Source organism: Arachis duranensis, chromosome 9 (genome assembly GCF_000817695.3).
Source record: "Arachis duranensis cultivar V14167 chromosome 9, aradu.V14167.gnm2.J7QH, whole genome shotgun sequence".
Classification (NCBI taxonomy): domain Eukaryota; kingdom Viridiplantae; phylum Streptophyta; class Magnoliopsida; order Fabales; family Fabaceae; genus Arachis; species Arachis duranensis.
In genome coordinates, this window is record NC_029780.3 from 98,136,314 (window position 1) to 98,142,592 (window position 6,279).

Below are 6,279 nucleotides of genomic sequence, written 5' to 3' on the forward strand. Positions count from 1 at the left end.
TATCTTCCTCTTCCCCTCGCTGCCGCAACCTGCGCCCGCCGCCGCGCAACATACCACCACCGCGCAAGACACCGCCGCCGCCGCACAAGACGAGAAACTGAGAGAGATTAGAGTTCTTGGAGAGCATCAACGAGACTGAATAAATCTCCTTACGAAATAGAGTTCTGAGTTTTCTCCTGAGATTGTTTCTGCCGTCGCATCTGACTTTCTTCTATTTTGTTCTGTTGTGTTCTGTCAAACAACTTCCGAGTTTTCTTCTGTTTTTTTTCAAACCGAACCCTTAGTTTTGGATGTGCTCTAATTTTGAACCATTGCATAACCCAGTTTTAGGAAAGATGAAAAGGTACAGAACTACATACTTTAAAATCTCTCAGTGTTGAACTCTTCATTTCAACGGATCCTGCTGTAAGTTTCTTCCTCATTGTGGTTCACTTTTTGATTGGTTAGGACTTAATTAAATTGCATGAATTAATTTGATAGGATCACAGCTTTTCCCTTTGCTGTGTAAATAGATTGTGTTTGTTGTTTGTATATTGAATTAGTAGAATACTGCTAGAGTAGGAAGGGATTTGAGCTGATTTAACATGTCTAAGAATCTTAACAAGTCCTTATATTCAAAATCTTCGTTGAAAATTTCTATGGACTTGTTCTGTAATCTTTCTGTAAATCTCTATAGGAAAAAATAGAAAATGAGAGAAGATTCTAGTGATTTTGTTTGGAGGGAAATCTAGTGGAACCCCATGAAAAATGCACTGTGGCATTTAGTTTTGCATGGTCATCTCCAAAAGTAAAGTTCTCAAAAGGCAGCACTTTTCATAGGTAATCAAAATTATGTAAGAATATTGTATATAGTAAATGTCTAGCAAGACGTAGTATGCCGACCATTTTTTTTGTGGTGCGCTTTTGTTTGAATAATTTCAATTCTTTTACTCTGCAGGAGATACACAAAATTTTATGGGACTTCTGAGAGAGCTGCAAAGGACTTGGCCCATGATGCATTAACTCATATGTTATCTAATTGGATTGAAGTTGATATTCTTCCTTACTATGGTTTATCTGCATTAGTATTATATGTTATGATCTTCACACACCGTAAAAGGGATAAAAGATATGAATGCTTCTAAATTAATGTTTCTAAGTGGTTTTAGATTCTGTCAGTAATATTTACAAACTTTGTTATGTTTTAAATTCCAAACAGAATATAAATGATGGGAAGAAGACATTGAGAAATGGCAAAATCCTTCAAGATGAGTCACTACCAGAATGGTAATTCTCTGTTTAAGCATGAAGACATTTTAATTTTTAAGCATCAACTTGTGTATTTATTTGTTATGGATAATTGCCAGGTTTATATTAGCTTAGAGCCTCTGCAGTATGTGCAAAAAACATAAAACAGAACTTTTCTTTTTTTTCTTTGCTAGTTCATGACTAGCTCTTCTATCTGTAAATTTTTGTTATTTATTTTAATTAAGAAAGGTTTCTCTCAATCTTTTCTAGATCATCCTCCCCCCATATTTATCAGATTGTTCTCCATTTGATCAACTCTTACTTTTGAAGCTTCTGTTGGTTTAGATAATATAACTAAATTTTCATTTACAGGTACAAGTTCACATTGTTTAATGAACTCTACTTTCTTGTTGTTGGAGGAACAATTGGGATTGGTATGTATTCATTTAAGTATATTGTTTTGTGATTGAATAACCTGCATAAATTCTAGCTTTTTGGTGGATCTTGCTATTGTCAGATTAGTCTAATAAATGAAGACTCTTTGATCTGTCTTCCAGACTCGCCTTTTCCATCTTCAAATATGAGGAATAAAAGCTAGGATCAGGTAAAAGAATTGGAAATATAGAAGTCAAAGTGATTGAAGCCAAAGTAAGTCGTAGACAAGGTGCAGATGCTGGGCGTACAATAGATAGCACCTATGATGTTGAGACCTGCATGCAGTCTCGCAAAATTTGGACAGGTGTGACCTACGGTGTTGCTTCTACGATGATCCTTACAGGAATGGAAGAGGAGGCATTCACAACTGCCGAGGGTATATTTCAAGCAAGCTGGTCAGAAGATGGATACGGGTAAACTTTCTTGTCATCTGTCCTCTATAATTGTGTGTGATTTTCCAGCATTCTCATTTTTTCTTGCATCTCGTTTACCGTAATAGGGTTAGGATTATTGGATGTGCAGTTAAAAATTACTCCCTTAAACTAATTTTATCCCAAACTCAGATCTACAAAGACGTGATTAATGTATCCAATTTTAAAATATTTATAGCACAACAAATAAGTGAACCCTTGTTTTTTCTCTCATCATTGTTAATAATAGCATTTTGGTAAATACGTCTGTCATCAAGTATTGAATTTGAGTTCTTAACTTTATGTCACAACATCTACTAGAGGTTGAAAGTGTGGTGGTGTTTGTCATACATCTTGTGTACAAAAAGTTTCCACCAAACTTATAATTCTGTGGCTTCATTCTTGCTGTTTAAATTGATAATTAGTTGAATTCATCAAATCATACATTTGATTAGTCTCTCAAATTGGGGTGAAGCAACTTCTTCTCTTTTGTCTAAAGAAATGAAATGAACTAATTCACCTGGTTTGGCATAATGCAGGTACTGGTTCCAGACACCAGAGGCATGGACAATGGATGGACACTACAGGTCTCTCATCTACATGAGGCCACTTTCAATTTGGGGTATGCAATATGCATTAACATTGCCCAAGGCAATTCTTGATGCCCCTAAAATTAACATCATGGACAGAATCCACCTATCTCCTCTTAATGGAGGATTCCCCCATAATGAAACAGGTGTAAGAAAAATTGCAAATAAAGCAAAATGCTTTGGAAATTCTGTGTTTTATTGTGCGTGCTGATTATTGTTATTAATATTGCCAAAAAGCACAATTTTTGTATAAGTTTAAAAAAACCTTTATCACATTGTTCCTTACCCCCAACATTCTACAAAAGATGTTAAGTAATGGTAAAGCGTCTTTCAGGGTTGGGGTTAGTGTCTTGGAAGAAGAAATAAGAACATTTTACTTGTAATTTTATAGCATGTTAGTTTTGACTTTTGAACAATGTAGGTCACCTTTGCATAATTGCATGTAACGTGAACATTTTTTATTTATTTTTCCAAGATATAATCTGACTTTACCACAATTAAATTTATAAAATATCAATAATTGTTTAGCATGTCTACCATCAAGTTTTGGCAATTTGAATTTCCATTTTTTTTAAAATCAAGCCAAGGTATACTGGTAATCAATTATTTAGTTAAAAAAAATTGTATAAATTAATATATATAAAAAATATATAAATTAATATATAAATATATAGTGGTTGAGTGAATAATTAATTTTTTGTAACCGATAATATAAAGGGAATTAGTAATATAGAATTGTAAAACATAGAAGGATAAATTAGTGTAAAAACAAATGAAACATAACTTAGTACTTTGTCTTTCAAAGAAAATATTAAAAATATCTAAAAAGATAATTTTTCATTCCCAAATGTCTTCATGCTCTGCTTCCACCTTGGTCCTATATTGCCAAGCATTTTCTTGTATTACGAGACACAAATCGTTGTACTCCTCTAAAACCAGATCCACGGCAAGTCTCATTCGTGTGGAATCGTTAATCTGCTTAGAGCACCAACAATATAATTCTAATTAGAAGTTTGTTGGAAAAATTATTTTAAAAATACTGGGCCAAGTTGAATGAATAATATAAAATAATGGTGATGCCAATTTTACATTAATCTACATATATGCTTACAAATTACAAGAACATAAGAAAAACACCTACTTGTAACATAGGATGGTAGTGAAGTCACAAGATATGGAAGATGTGATATGTTTAAGAACTAATAACCAGAGCAGAAATGAATTAGATATGTCACATATATGGTATACAATAAATCAAGTGCTACTTCATCCTAACCTTTTGATGTTATCAGATAGTGATCTGCTAGATTGAAGACTCAAAGAATCCAGATGAAGTATGATTGGCCCTGATTCATCACCTTTATCCGGGATACAAATAATGATCAAGCTCCAATTAAGACTGAACACATGAAACATTACAAGAAAAAGAATCCAGAAATGAGAGAATAGATAAGAGAGATTAAAATATAACAATAAAAATGACCCTGCTGCCAATATAAAATTGAGCATGAAGTGCATTCATAGGAGCACAGAAAATATAACTATAAAAATTTACAGTTAAATAACCCATTCTTCATTTGTTTTTTCTTACCAGTTTTTCATCTCCCACTATTTCTTCTAATATGAAAAACTCATAAGGCAGAAGAGACTTTAAATATATCAAAGAAAAAACTTATTAAATGAGCTGAAAGTTCTGACTATTTATGATGTGTTTTTATGTTCAACTTGGCACAAATGGTACTGGGAACTTGGGAGGTGAATTAGCCATCCTTACACATTTGGTTTACGCATATTCCTAACTCCTAAGCAATATGGCACTGATACCTGTATGATTCTTAAATGAATTCAGGATCTAAAAAAACTACAACTTGTACAAAGTATGCGTATTATCATCAGAAGAAAGGCTGGAAGCTAGCACTTGTATGTGCAGATACATTCAGAGCTGGTGCATTTGATCAATTGAAGCAATAACATATACAAATAAAATTATTTTCAATGAAAATACTGAATAGATTTCTAAGTTTTTATGGCAAGCATAATTAAATTTCTTGACTATTGAGGAAAAAAGCAAATTCCTAATCGAACGCCAAAAAGCAGAGAAAGCGCATCAATCATCAAACCACAACACCAATAAAATCACAAGGATAATAGCTCTCCAAGAAATCTAATCACAACGATAAAATGTGTACCAAGATGCATTAATCTAGATATACCAAAATTTTCACATGGAAGATAACGTTATCTAATATATGTAGAAGAAAGTGTTTAAGTTTCGATTGTGGGCAGCAGCAGCAAAAGAACAAGAAAGAACAACAAAGATATTCAGACAGGTAACGAGGTTGTAGGAGAAGAAAATGTGAGGATTATTCCAGTTCAAGAAGTAACTCCTCAACCCAAAGAAAATGAAATTAGTAACTCTGCTCATCAAGAAACCTCCACGATATACACACTACCAATGGAAAATGCAACTTTACATCATAAGTACTATAAAATTTGAAAACAAGTGAAGAAAATCCAATCACTCAAAATCAAAACCGATATTTACTTTATTTATTTCAGAAACATGGCCCTCAAAAAATTTCCATCAATTGTTCCATTGTTGCACTTAACAAGTTGACATAAATATAGGTAATCACATCAAGAAGCAAAAGGACGGAGAATGACATCAACTTAAAATTAAGGTATCTGGAAATCTCCAGGAAATAAAAACTTGTGCAGATTCTGTAATTTTGGCTATATGTAACCCATTTTTAATGTCTAAGCTATAGTATGGAATAAGCACGAATTACTTCAACAACTGGTGCTTGACACATTGGACACTTCCTTCCAATTCGGTGCAAATCATTAGCACAGTTAGAACATGTGCACATGTGCCCACATCTGCAAGGAAAAAAACCAAAAAATAAAATGCTTGTTAAGAGATTAAATTCGAGAGCGAAATTGGCTGCTGATGTATCAAAATGATACTGAATAGTTTACCTGTACAAGAGAGAATCAATATTGCTTTCGCAGCAAATGTAGCAAACCCCTTTCCTCACGCATTCCCATTTGGATTTATCATCTGGTAAATCATGGTCACGTGTTCCTGTGATTAAATCAATTCAACTTGGTCTTAGAGCTAATGAATTAATGAATGATACGGGTAGAAAGACAAAATTTACGACTAGAAAAAATGTATACCTGATGAACCAGTTGAGCGATTTAGGGCCGCAGAAACCTCTTATCTTATTGAGTGTGGGAGTGGATGAAAACCCTAACTGCTTCTCTTCTCTGAATGCCCTTGAATCTGAAATAAAAAAGAAAGGGGATGCCAGAGTTAGGGTTTTCCAAGAACTCTAAGGAGAGGGGAGAGTGAGGGCAGAGTTAGGGAAGGAAAAAAAGGCTTCAACCTAGTTGATGCTCTCCAAGGATCAGTAATCTCTCTCAGTTTCTCGTACGAAAAAAAGAGAAAGGAAGAAAAGTTAAAAACTAATAATTTGAGGGTCAAAATGTAATTAATAAATTTTTCAAAAAAATGGGGTACATTTAGTAATTATTTTGTTGTAGGTTAATCATACTCCTACAAAAATGTGGGAGCAAGGAATCCATGGCTCAAATTTATTATTTAAAAAGCATAA

General features: G+C 33.5%; 1 long non-coding RNA gene and 1 pseudogene across 1 annotated transcript; one reads left to right on the forward strand and one right to left on the reverse strand.

Annotated features, from left to right (window-relative positions):
• Positions 1–712: 712 nt before the first annotated feature.
• On the forward strand, positions 713–2,888 carry LOC107466327 (uncharacterized; annotated as a pseudogene).
• Positions 2,889–5,360: 2,472 nt separating this feature from the next.
• On the reverse strand, positions 5,361–5,903 carry LOC110275746 (uncharacterized). The gene is made up of 3 exons (XR_008002365.1): positions 5,843–5,903; positions 5,642–5,747; positions 5,361–5,542 (listed from the first exon to the last, which is right to left on the reverse strand). It is a non-coding gene; the product is annotated as an uncharacterized LOC110275746 (long non-coding RNA).
• Between the last annotated feature and the right edge of the window lie 376 nt (positions 5,904–6,279).